We start from the raw sequence: 14,352 nt of genomic DNA on the forward strand, positions 1-14,352 counted from the left end.
ATAAGACAACAAAGATCCGGAAAAGAGGTAATACAAGCACAATGGACAAAGAAAACACCAAGGGAATACATTATTCCCCAGTATGGTCACGAATTTGTTATGCAAAATCTACGATTGCGAACAAAAGTATCTTCCCTAGGGCTGGTGGGCTAACCTAAAACAACAAAAAAACAAAGGTACTAATGTTTTCCTTACAGTAAATAGATAACATGATTAAGTCTACCTAGAATCTATCATATGATTCACTCCTTCCTTGGCTTGAATTCTCCAATCCTAGCTTTGATTGCTATTATTAGAACCTGCACAGTCAGATAACACAAGCCAACAATCCACAAAATCTATGTAGCATCATATAATCACTTTATTCAATAGATAAACATGGTATTGAAATATATGAAACCATAACATCATATATAGGAAAACAAAGAACTCTTTGCATTAATAGAAATGGAGTGAGTTATAACCAAAAATAGGTGTTGATCCTGTAAAAGAGCTCCTCCAAGTTGACTTTTCCTTTCCTTGTCACAAAGTGCACCTCTAATCACCCTAACACATGGAAAGATATATCGTACATCAGCAACATGAGGATATAATCACTCTCCAAAAGCCCACCTCTTGCCTATGGATGGAAATAAATATATAGGCGAAGGAGGTGGTTCATGAATTCTTACCCTTTTACCAAACTGAGGTTGAGATCCACTCTTAATTGGAGGATGAGCTCAAGGGATAAGGGATGAAAACTCCAAGGTAGGATATGATGGGATTCGAGACTTTTATTTGAGGTAAATGGTTACAACAAATCCTGGAAGCCTCTGGAAGAAGAGGCTTCAGGATTCTCTCCCTTTTTCTAGAATTTCTAGAATCAATGCACTCGCAACACTGAGCAACCTACTGGTGATAAGCTTAAGTGCAAAGTAGGGAAACATGGTAGTCAAAGGATGTTGATTGATCCAGTTGAAGGCCTATTGACCAGATGTGACAAAATGGCCTATAACACTTTGCTCTCATTCCTCAGTCTTTCTATTTTATCCAAGGCTAAATCAAGTTTGGTTTGTTCTTAAACTAACTTTTCTTCATGAGAATTAGGTGTATTTACATTAGCATAACATGTCTCATTTGACTGGACACTTTATTTTTGACAATAATTTCTTCCTTCTCTTTTTCTTCTCCTTTTCAACAGTGTTGCTACTAGTGTCTCCTTCATGCATGAGTTGTAACCTTTCCCAAATTTCTTTTTCAAAATTTAAATCTATCATTGTCTCAAGATCCTTATTGTGAAGGTTATTATACATTACACATTTTTCCTAAGCATTCCACTGTTGTTCTTGCTTAGAGGGGGAGTATTTACAATATCCTTCACATATTTGCTTCCATACACCAGGTCCATAAGCTATCAGTTTTGCGTTTACCTTCTCTTTCCATTCTTGAAACTTTGTTGCACATAACACAAGTACACTTTGATATTCCATGATTCAACCAGGTATACCTTCTAGCTGTTAGGCTACTACTAAAGGAACTTGGCTCCTATACCAATTGATGGAAACTTTACTAAACTGAGCCGGGGGGGGAGGGTGAATCTCTTTAGTACATTCATGGAAATAAATTTATTTTATTTTAAGTGATTAACTGGACTTTTAAATGAGTAGCTTAACACATTATGAACAACAAATTTAATATGTGAACAACAAGTAATATGCAAACCAAAAAATCACATCAACACATATCAACAATACAATTGTACACAATATATAAGTTGAAACCCATAAAGGGAGAAAACCATGATTTTTTTATTGTTGTGATGTAAAGGCAAGCTCCTACTCCCTTATTACGTGTGATTTTTTGTAGGCTCCAACCTAAAGTAGGTTGCTACATTGATTCTTTGCAAGCTTTAACTTGCAAGGAAGCTCCAATTCCCATAACTTTTCTGCAAGCTACAACCCATAGGAGGTTCCTACCTAAACAAGCTCCAACCTATTCTTTATCAATCTACAACTTGAAAGGAGAATACAATCTCGTGAAACAATGTGTTGACCTACGTGGTCTACGACTCTACATGCCTCCATCTCTATCTCTGCCTCTTCTTATCCTCAAATCTGCTTAGCATATGTTCTATAAGTGCCAAGTAACTAATGGATAATAATTCAAGCAACTCACACACAATCTCTAACTTTCTAACCATTATATATATATAGTTTGTTGGTTGTTAATATTCCACAGAATAATATGAAGTGAATAGTCTTGCCTCTTTACATTCCACCAATTTGTTTCACACCTTTTCAGATTTTGAATATTAAAAACAAAAATAAATGTTTCACCCAATATTATTTTTGGATACCTGTGGTGATTAAATACACCAACATAATGCATAGATCATGTAACATTGTAGGAATAACATAAGACCATATAACTGAGCATTCATTCCTCATGATCAACAACAACATTTTCCATCAATGCATCGCAACTTCTTCATGCCACTTCTTCAAGTAAATAAACTCAACCATCATATACACACAATATATTTCCGCACCATAACCAACTCAATACCATAGTAATATATGTAAGCACATACCTTTGACCCAAGCCACATATTCAACAACCCATTGGCAGTAGCATAGTCTTGTCACTTGAAGCAACATATATTCACCAATCAACAATATAAACTTAGCATCACAATACCTCTATCAAATAAGCATATTACTATCACTAACATCTTGCCATTGTCTTGACATCGTGTCTTTGCCTTTGCATCTTTTCCTTGCATCCAACACTATCCGCAACATTCTGTCATCAACAAAAAACAAGCATATGTAACCAACAAGGATGTGTAACAAACTCCAAAGCAACTATGCCATCAATGACACCCTTTACCGTCCTACTTTGTTGCTCCTTTTCCTTAACAATATATGCAACATAATCAACATGCATTTAGCTCAACCATGCAATAATAACATACGAAATCCCACAAAATAACACAAGCATGCCATCAACAATACATGCTCAATTATGCATGCATTAACTTTGCATTAATTTATTTTTATGATAACACTATCTAGTCACCAAATTGATGTATGAGACCTCCTTATTTTTGGGACAAAGTACCCTCTTGATATAATGATTTAGTTACTTTGTATATGAAGATGCACATATCCTATCGCATTTAGGTTAACACATATTATTAACCAGATCTTATTTTCCTTTCAATAATAATTTATTTTTATGATAACACTATCTAGTCATCAAATTGATGTATGAGACTTCCTTATTTTTGGGACAAAGTACCCTCTCGATATAATGATTTAGTTACTTTGTATATGAAGATGCACATATCCTATCCCATTCAGGTTAACACATATTATTAACCATTATACTCATCAAATTCTCAGATAACACTATCATGTCCACATAAAGATTTACTTTATTCAAATCCACTTGAACAACAACTCCTCAATAACTAAATATGCATAGGCTAAAAACAATTGTCAACACAGATTAAAAAAAAATCCCATCATATCAACCTAGAGATTTACTCTATGAAAATCCACTTTTTAAGAGCAGCTTAGCAAATGCAAATTATCAAAAAACTCAAAGCATTTATTAGCAAATATTGGGAAAAAAATAAAAAAATAAAACCCCATAGTTCCACCCTTATTTTCTTTCTTATAACACTAGTATGATATGACCACAACCTTACACATTAGAATGGTCGTGATCCAGATTGTATTCTTATATTATTTTTCATCCATCTCAATGCGTTTAGAGTGGAAAAATTGGAGAAATCAACTTGCAGGGTTATTTTAATCGGGGGAGGGGCACAATCTGGAGAATTGTGGTCTGAAACCTTCCAAGGCCATTTTGAGGCATTATAGGATGTTTTTTTATGGTCAAAACTCTCTTGTCTAAATATAAGACTTTGCATTGTTTTTCTACGCCAATAGAACTTTCTAATAATGCAATAATCATGTCAATCAGAGTTTGTATGCAAAAATTATGCCTCCTTAAAGTTGACCTTCTAGTTTCACTCTCTTGTTTAAATACATGACTTTCCAATGCTATTATACACTAATATAACTTTCTAATAATGCAAGAATCATGTTAGTCGGAGTTTGTATGCAAAAATCATGCCTCTTGAAAGTTGACCTTCTAGTTTGACCACCACAGTTCAAGAGGATGCCACAGCATCATTCATTGCTTATGCAAAAGGGTCTAGCCACATATGGACTGTGAAGATAACTCTAGAAGGGTCAAATTTATAACTCTAGTTGAGAGTTAAAGGAATCAAACATGACTCCTAGTTGGCTATTAGGTTGTGTTAACACTTGGCCATTAGGGGGAGAAGGGGTTCCATTTTGTTTGATTGTATCTTGTTCCATAGTAGAGCAAAGAAACTAGGAGTCAGATCGAGAGAGCATAACAAAGGGAGTTAGTGATTTGTAGTACTCTAGCATGCCACTAGTCTCAGGTAACTCCATAGAGTGTCTTCTTTTTGTACTTGCATTTTTTCGTTCCAAAGAGAAAAGAGAGTAGAGTAGCCTCACATTTTAGTTGTGTTTTCTCCCATAAGGGTTTCCTAGAGAAAATATTGTGTTCATTGTGGATGGTGTGCGATTGTATTTATTGTTCTCTTTTTGTTGCATTTTATAAATTTCATGCATAAGAAGAAACTCACTAATTAACAAATATGGAATATAAAGTAATTTAACCTTTGTAGTATAGATTTTAGTTTATTTTATTAGATCCATTGTGATAATTATCGAGTGAAGTATCCACGATAGTTTACAAATGGGGTTAACTGAAAGTTCAAGGGAATAATAAAATGGAAAGAGTTCTCATAATAAAAAGGTTTGTAACATCACATAGAAAATAGTACAAGCCAAAGGCACTTTACAAGATGTGACATCAAAATCGCTAATGATGTTATGTGTGGAACATGAATAAAATTAGGTGCATTATATGATCTATTATGGATGAGATGTGTGGCCATATGAAAATAAGAAAGAACAATCTTAATAATAAATAAATCATCAGTATCTTCTTCTGAGGGGATGAGATTTGTGCGACTAAGGATTTATAAGGTTTACAAACTTTTCAGAATGGCAGAAAGAGGGAGTGGATTTGGATGGAGAGCAGATAAGGGAGGTGGATTTGGCGGAGGCCAATGCAACTGAAGACCTGGGGAATGTCGTTGTGGCCAATCAAGGAAGTTATGAAGTTATGGCCTATGTAACTACAATCGAGAGATGGGAAAATGACTCAATTGAAATCATCCATTGTTGAGGGAGATGACAATGGCCACAAAGGGTTTGGGGTCAACTGCAACAAGGAGGTGGCCACGACCATCCTAGCCCACTATGGAAACATCAAAAGTGTATTTCACGTAAATGGAAAGGATTTATCCCTCAAGATATCCCAATATGAAATTGTGGCTTTAGATCCCTTGCAATCTCTGGTCTTTGTCAAATCAATCTTTGGTTGGACTCTTTGCATTAAGGTGAGAGTAGAAAAGTTGGTACCTACACTCATTGTCAGAATCCAAGAATGCAAAGGAATCCTTGTCATCTTTATGCAACTCCTTCACGATGGAAGGAAACTTTAGGAGGGTCATTTACTCAGTGATTATGGCATTATTGAGGATGCTTCAATCTCTCTAGTTGTAAGCTTAAATGATGGTGCCATATGGGAGGGTGAACCTTCTACTTGTAAGTCCAAGTCCTTCAAGGATGCCCTCGAGCCAAGATCTAATGCTCCAACCCATAAAAAAATCTCAGGATCCGCATTCATTATGGATCAGGGAGATGATATCCTAGCTATTAAAGTAGATCAACCTACCTCGTATGAATCCAACAAGGACTTTGGGTTGCATGTTGTTATTTGTCGATTCAACAACTTTTGGCCATCAACATTTGTGCTTCTAAATTGGGTACATTAGACCTAGACACCGAATGTAGATCTGTTCTTTTGTTCAAAAGGTTTCTTTGTGGTGAAATTTAAGAATTTGCAACGTCGTGATATGGCTTTTCGTGAAGGAACCTAGTTTTGGGGTCAAATCGCGCTTTGCATGAAGCCATATTTTAATTGTTTTAACCCTCTTTCCATTCCATATCTACCCACGTTCATTTGGGTTAGGCTCCGAAATATGCCCCTTCATCTGCTTCATCAAGATATTTTAGCTAATGTGGGTAGCTTAATCGGTCAATTCATTAAGGCAAACATAAACAGGTCGGAGAATGGTATTGTTACGTTCAATTGCAAATGTGTTGGAGTAAATATCACTAATGTGTTGCCAGATAAAAAAATTCTTCATTGGAAAGGCCTAACTTTCATGAAACCATTGGATTATGAGAATATGGCTTTTCGTTGTAGACTTTGTCAACAACCAAGTCATCTGCAAAATGTATGCCCTTTTTCTCAAGAGCTCTCCCCTCCTTCGGCTCCCATGAATAAACCCCGAGGACAGAATGACCCAAAGTTTCAAATGATTCTAAGAAATCTACAATGAACCAACCAGATAACTCTCTGCACCAAAAAACCTCTTCAAGTAAATTGAGTCTTTCAACTTCAGTTTAGCCACATGCAGTGCCATCACATCCTTCAAATGTTGGGGTCCACCCCTCGAATGAAGTTGGAGGAGACACAACTATGGTTTTAGCTTCGTTAACAAGCAAACATAAATGCTTCCACTAATTAAATCACTTAGATGGTGACAAAGAAGCAACTACAAATAAATACTGCCCATAATTGGATTTGACTCAAGAAAACACAATTATTGTACCATCTTCATCGGTTCTTGACAACTCCTAAGGGTGGATAAATGTCCACAAGAGGAAAGGAAAAAAGGATCCTTGGAGGGCTCCATGATCATTCTTGGATTCATCACCGAGGATAGAAGGAATGTATGGGTTAGGTATTAAGTACAGGGAAGTAATGAATGTATTGTTATGTAATGTACTTATCAGTGTTAGAAAGATTGATGTAATTGATATTTTAAGATAATATAAATTATCTTACAAAAAAGTCATTAATATATCCATTTTAATTGTGAATCTTTTAATTACCTCAAAGCTTGCACCTCAATTTATATTATATCTTTCTATGTGTCGAATGGATCTTTCATTAAAATGGATATAAGATGGTAGAAATATGTCATTATAGTTGTGTGTGCATGGTGCCATATACAATTTATTGTATGTATAAACATAACATTAAAATAAAAAAGACATTATAAAAGAAAAGTTGAAATTCATAATAAAAAGTGAAAAAATCTAACCATAGTAAAGTAAACCACTATAATAACAATAAAATAGAACATTAATGGTGAACACAGAGGATGGTAGGGTTTTCTCTGGTTATATTCTAGTAATTGTCTTTGAACCACAATTTGTAGTTGTTTCCCCTTATAGGAGCTAAGTCCTAGGGAAGGTGTGCACACGAGGACGGGGCGAATCGACGAGGCTTTTTCTCTGTGCAGAGTCAAGCAAATCATCGACAAACACACTTTTAATCTTGGCACTGGAGGGGAACCAAAGCTAGTGGTCGTTGTGGACTTTTTAACCCAAGGTGATGTATACGACTGACTTTGGAACATGCATATGGAGAAAAGACAACCTATTTGTCGCTATGCAGATCCAGATCTGCTTATCCACGTCAAATATGCTTAGTGTCCATATTTGCTTATCCATGTCAAATATTTTCAATGCCAATTAGGGGAGATCTAAGCAGCAAGATTGTTTTCGCCCTCCCCAAATCTATAGTATTACTTCAATGTTCGGATGGTGGAGGCTTGAGCGACTACAAGGGGGTTGCTTGAATGTTTAGTTTTCGTTCTAAAGTTTTTTCCCTCAGCTACTCTCATATCGGAGACGATCAAAATGACATCAACTCTTTTCTCCCTCTATTGGGGGTGATGGGATGGTTCAGATAACCTAGCCACTCTCAACATGTCTTCGGGGGTAGTTTTGGGTCTACATACCAAGATCCAAATGTCTTCTTATTCTCGAGACCCCAGACCAGTGCAGGCCTGATTGAAGAATAGAACAGAATGAGGTTTTGTGCACAAAAGAAAATAGGTCTTGCTGAATATCTATAAAAATCCTTAATGGCATATCCTTATTGATCTAGGTCAATGACAAAGACACAATGGAGAGCATCAAAATCAATATACAACAATGAGGGGGGATCCCAATAATAGAGCAAAGTATTATCTCAAAAGAAAAACTCCTACAAGATAAGGGGACCCTTAAAGAATACAATATAAGTAGAGGTTCCTCTTTTTCCCTGGTGTCGAGATTATGTGAAGGAATAGGACTCGACCCATCACATGAAGGATCAGGACTAGGCCCTTCAATCTCTTTCAAAGAAGTGGTCAACAGAACATGTTAAGGCCACATCTCCTATTAGGACTTTGTCCAGGCCTCACATAGTGGAAAATATGGAGAAATACACAAATATTGAGATCCAAAACTCAGGCAAATAACATGTTCTCATATTTTCACAACGGGGCAGTTATTTGTTAGTTTAACGGTTTTTGGCCCAAATATGAGGACCTAGATCAATGGATATACACAAACTGACTTGCAGAATGCGACATCTACTTATGCTCGAATGGTTTCTTCATCGTACACCCTTCCTCAAAATAAGATTACTAGGAAAATTTGGAGGAAGGACCATGGTTACGAGGTAGAGCCGGTTTAGTCACCACTCCCTGGTTCCTAGAATTTCACTCATCAACTATGAAAGTAACTAAAATGTTCGTCTAGGTCCAGATGCCTGATCTCCACTCCCCTTCTAGCACCATCAAGTTCTTGAATACATTGGAAACGCACTCAAAGTTTTCATCAAAACAGATAATGAGAGAATAACATAGGGGCTTCTCACATATGCCCACATTTGTATGGAGGTCAACCTTAACAAGGGTTTTCCAAATCACATACAAATGATTAATGGACACTTACAATGGTCACAAAGTTTAAATTATGAAAACACAACCTTTATATGCCATGTATGCAACCAAACCGAAAATATTATAGATGGTTGTCCTCTAGCCAAAAAACCAACAAATAAGATGAGCGAGAAGTGGTGCAAAACAAAAAATGGAAAATCCATAAGCCCCCTCCTTCAGATGATGAAGAAGAGGTGGACAAAAGGGACCCCCCAAGCAAAGAAAATGAGGTTATGAATGAAACAACAACACCCCTCCACAATCATTAGATCTTAACCAGAACTCAAAGATGGCAATTACACCAACTCCTGTAGAACATGAAACAACAACAACAAAGAATGAGGCGATGTCAGGAACCAAAATATATCATGTATCTGAGAGCTATGAATCAGAAAATGAGCTCACCCCTACAGCAAATCTAGAGGATTCAACTTTAGCTATCATCCAACCTGCCATATGGGTCTGGAAGGAAGTAACAAAAAGGGGGAAGAAAGGAAAAGTGGATGATTCCTACCAATATTCTAGCCACTAGGCAATCTTTGTTTGTGTTTTTCACTTTTTTTATTAGTTGTGAGGGAATTAAGCCACCATTGTGCGAGATCTTAGTGATATGTTATCTCTGAATACATGTTAGACATGTATGTACAAAATGTAATTTTATATCGAATGACAATTAAATTACATTTTTTTAGGAAAATAATTAAATAAATAAAATATAACATTAAAGTAAAATTGTTCAAATACCCCAAAAAGGATTTATTTTTCATTTGTTTAAGTACTTACCCTCTTATTGGGCCTTAGGAGAGAAAACAATGGTTTAAAGAAATGATGTGACAATGGAAAGGATGAGAAGGAGCAACAAGACTACATTTTGCATTCCAAATGCAAAATGTGAAAATGTTAAAATGCAAATAATAGAAGAACAACTTAAAAACTTGGTTCCACACTCCACACTAAATGTGGCAATATGGGATGTGAGAACTCTACCATGGGAAGAAAGAGTAACAAGGTTATATGCATCACAAAATGTGGTAATGTAGAAAATAAGAAAAACAAACTTTGTTATCTTTTTATTGTATATCCAAATAGCATGGGCTAGATAGATACAATTATATTATGATCAAATTTGTTAATATCAAAGATCAACATAAGCAAAATATTTACATGTTTGTTAAATAACCCAACAAGAATATACTTTTTTTATATTGATCAATATGTGAGTAGCTAGATTACCAAAAAAAAACTTAATAAAAGTAAGGTAAAATACATCTAAACTAATGATAAAAATTACAACCACATTCTATAAACTCATATAAAAACCACTAACCATGTTAGTATTTAAGTGAAGCGATTCAATTATGTTAGACCAAAGACTTTCCTAAATTGGCATTCATATTGGTATTAGTTTCAATGGGTATGGTTTGTTAAGGGTCCTTACCAACCCTGTGGTGAGACCCCAAGTCATTGTTGCTTCCTTGGTGATGGGACAACATCATGTACATCAAAACCTTGGCCTTTTAATCATAAGGTTATATTCCCCTCAGGTATAGTGGCATGGAGATTGAGGTTGAATGGAAAATCAAGTCTAAAAAGTAGAAGGCGGTGTCTTGTTTTGCTAATCTAGACGAGAAAATTAGGGATGTTAACCCCATAACATGGGCAAAGTCCTATAAGGACATGATGGTTTAGTATGAATGTTGCACTCTATGGTTGGATGGATTTGAGATGGACAACTAGTACAATGGTTTGGGACTCCATCTTTATTTGGAATAAAATCTCATTCTTGTCATGGAATGTTTGTGGTATGATGATTCTTCACAAAAAGTAGATTTCTCGTGGTGTTTGGTGTGCTTATGTATGGATGTGGTCCTCTTGCAAAATGTCAAGTTGGCTAATTTTAACTTTGAAATTGGTTGAATTATTGTTGGGATTTTCCTCTTGGGGCTTTAGATCATTGTTAATGGTGTTGGGGGATGGTTATTTCCCTTTCATCTTAATTGCTAAGCTTTGTGGTAGACCATAGTTCCATTCCCAAGGACCTGTGTATTTGGGTTACCCTATTGGTGCATGATCATTTAGTGGGGATTCTTGTTTGTCTATGATCCTAACCTCATTTTGGAGCATAGTATACTCTTAGATTAAATGGGTTCTTCTCATTCAATTGCAAAATGGATTGTTGGAGGTAATTTCAATATGGTGGATGGTGAGATGATCATTGTGGTATTGAAGATTTAGTGTTCAACAATTTAAAGAAGCAAGATCAAGGCAATGGTAAGGGTTTTGTTTATATTTTCTGCCTTATTGGAAATAAAAGAGGCTTGATTATGGTGGTTGGCTATGTGGACTAGTTAGAAACAAGGTTTTGACAGGCTTTGGGCATGACTTTATTGTATTTATGGTTACGAGGAGGAAATACCATTTTAAGGCAAGCTTCACCCCATGGAAGGCTAGTGGAAGTGATGTGTTCAAATAACCCTGCTATTTAGACATCCACCATAATTGGTCATTCAGATGAATTCCGCCCTTAACTTTGTTCAAGTTTAATGTTTGACATTTGAAGTCCAAATTTTTATGCCTTCATTCAAGGGGTCTGTAATTTTTTTCTTAGACTTGTGGGTGCTCATGGTTGGAACCTTTGGTGGGAAGTTGCAATGTGTTGCACTATTGATATTATGAGAGGGTGAGGGTGGATTATGACTTGTGAGTAGAATAAATAGTTGTGGGAGGCAAGATTTAGACTTGAGGAGATTGACATCTTTCTTGAAGAGGATGTGCATAATCTGATTCTTTAAGAAAAAATATGAAAATGGAGATGATGGCTTGCAGAGGTGAGAGTACATTTGACTATCATTTTCAGGATATTTTTTCACTATGTGTTCTTGCGAATCTAGTGGTGGCTGCAAGAAATACTTGTTGTTGAGTTGTTCAGTGCAAGGTTTCTAGTGGTGATTGGGACAAGATGAACAAAGACTTCTTAAAAGAGGATTTTTTTGGCACCCTAACTTTGTTGAAGAATGACAAGTCACCAAGTACAAATGGACTACATTATGAATTCTATAAGGCATGCAGAATACCACTTTAGATGACTTTTGTTGTGTGGTCTTTGAAGTGTTTGATTCGGGTTGACTTTTCGATGATAAATCTTATTCCTAAGAATTTGGCTAGAGACACCATTGGGATTGAGGGCCAATCAATCTATTTAGTGTTGTTGACAAAATTATGGCTAAGGCATTGGCATTAAGGATTTAATCACTTGCATAGTATGTAGTTCAATGGGAATAAACTTTGTTTATTAAAGGGAGATTTATTCTTGACCTTAAGATATTGGCTTGGGAGGCTTTGTAGTGGACTCAAAAATTGGTGAGTAGTCTATTTTACTAAAAATAGATTTCGACAAAGTTTACAATCACGTTGATTGGTATTACATTTCAAAGATGTTGACATGTTTTGGCTATGGGCTAAAGTGTGTAGCTATGGTGAACACCCTCTTTACTAATGTTTTGGCCTTTGCATATGTTAACAATGGTTTGTCTTCAAATATTTCTCTTTGTCGGTCCATTTTTTAGGGTTTCCCTTGGTGCCTTATTTGTGCATTTTAATGGTAGTTGCTTTGAAATATTTGATAGAGTTTGCTTGTCTCTATGAATATATTTGGTGTGTCTTTCTGTAGATGGTTTTGAGATGGTTAATAACCATTTCATAGATGAATCCCTCATTTTTATGAGCATTGTGTGGGGCTCAGTGGATGGGAATTGTTCATGCCTCAACATTTTTTACTCTACATTGGTGTTATTGTCAATGGCCACAACATAGACTTTTGGTTGCTTGTGTTTGATTTTTGCATTGGGTTGGATCCCTACAAGATGGAAATACACTCAACCTTTGGTGATTGTTAGTTGTTTAAGTATCCCATTCAGTCAGGGACCATTGCCAATATTTATGTGGGATTAGTGTCTATGTAAACTTTAGGACAAACTCGATATTTAGCATTACAAGGACCTCCCATTTGTTGGGAAGCTCATGGTTGTTGTGCACATTCTTCATGTTTTTCATGCTTATGGTGTTTCTTGTTGGTTTATTGGTTGGGTGTATTTTCAATGGCTTGAGTAGAGTCTTTAAACCTATTTGTGGTCTAAGTGCCATGGAGAGAGGGACCTTTCTTTGTTGTCATGGGATGTTTGTATGATGCTCAAGGACAAGGAAGTGCTTTTCTATTTAACGTGGCCACCCAAGGTAGTACCCCTACTCCCTAGTGGGTGGTGCATTCTTTATAGGGCTATGCATTGTAGAAAATATTGTTTCAACATTGGACAATAACTGCCCAGAGATTTGGCCGAATTTAGAATTCCACCCTTTTTGGAGCTAGAGGTTATAAGATTTGTGTATTATTGAGATGCCTCACTTCGAGGGATGTGGGTTAAGCAAGAATTGCATTTTCTCTCGATGGATTTGCAAGGTTTGAAAATTGATCAACTTGCTTAGTATTGTCAACAAAATTATGGCTAATGCATTAGTCTGTGATTGGCATTGAGGATTTTATCAGTTGCATGGTATGTTGTTCGATAGGAGTAGATTAAGCATGTTAAAGGGATGTTTATTCTTAACATTGTGATTTTAGCTTAGGAAGATTTGGAGTTGGCTCATAAACTAGGTAGTAGTCATTTATTTCTAAAAACAAATTTGGACAAATTTTATGATTAGGTTGATTCTTCTTTAATTTCAAAGATGTTGGCATGTTTGGGTTATGTACTAAAGTACGTAGCCATGGTGAACACCCACTCTGCTAATGCTCTAAACATTGTATATATAATTCTCTGTCTTCATAAATTTCTCTTCATCTATCCATTTGTTAGAGGTATCCCTTGACACCTTATTTGTGTGTTTTAATAGTGGATGTTTTAGGTTATTTATTAAAGTTTTCTCATCTATAGAGATATATTTGGTGTATCCTTCTCCTTGATGGTTTTGAGATGGTTAATAATCATTTTTGTAGATGACTCCCTTGTTGGATTTCACAATTATACTGAGAGAAGGTGAAATGGTATCATGGATTTTTTTACTTATTTAATGCCATTCAAACAACGTAAAACATTAATCTAATAAAAGTAACAAGTAACATGAGATACACGTGGAAACCCTTAAGGGAGAAAACCAAAACTTCTTTATATGAGAGATATTGTAGGCACCAACCTATAGGAGACACCAATCCCCCCTACTACTTTATAGGCACCAACTTATAGGAGACACTGTTGGGCATGGAATCTCCTCAAGGCATGTTTTGGGGCTCAAAGCCCAAGTTTTGACCAAATTGTGTTGTAAAGCTCTGTGAATAGCGGGTGCGGAAGTATGTTAGAGTTATTGGGTTGTTCGCCCTAGTTTTGTAATGTAATGTCGGCCTACCCATGGTTCGCAGACCA

The sequence above is a fragment of the Pinus tabuliformis genome, chromosome Q, assembly GCF_031772625.1.
Source record: "Pinus tabuliformis cultivar Carrire ecotype Pingquan chromosome Q, CPIR1, whole genome shotgun sequence".
NCBI classification, from domain to species: Eukaryota; Viridiplantae; Streptophyta; class Pinopsida; order Pinales; family Pinaceae; genus Pinus; species Pinus tabuliformis.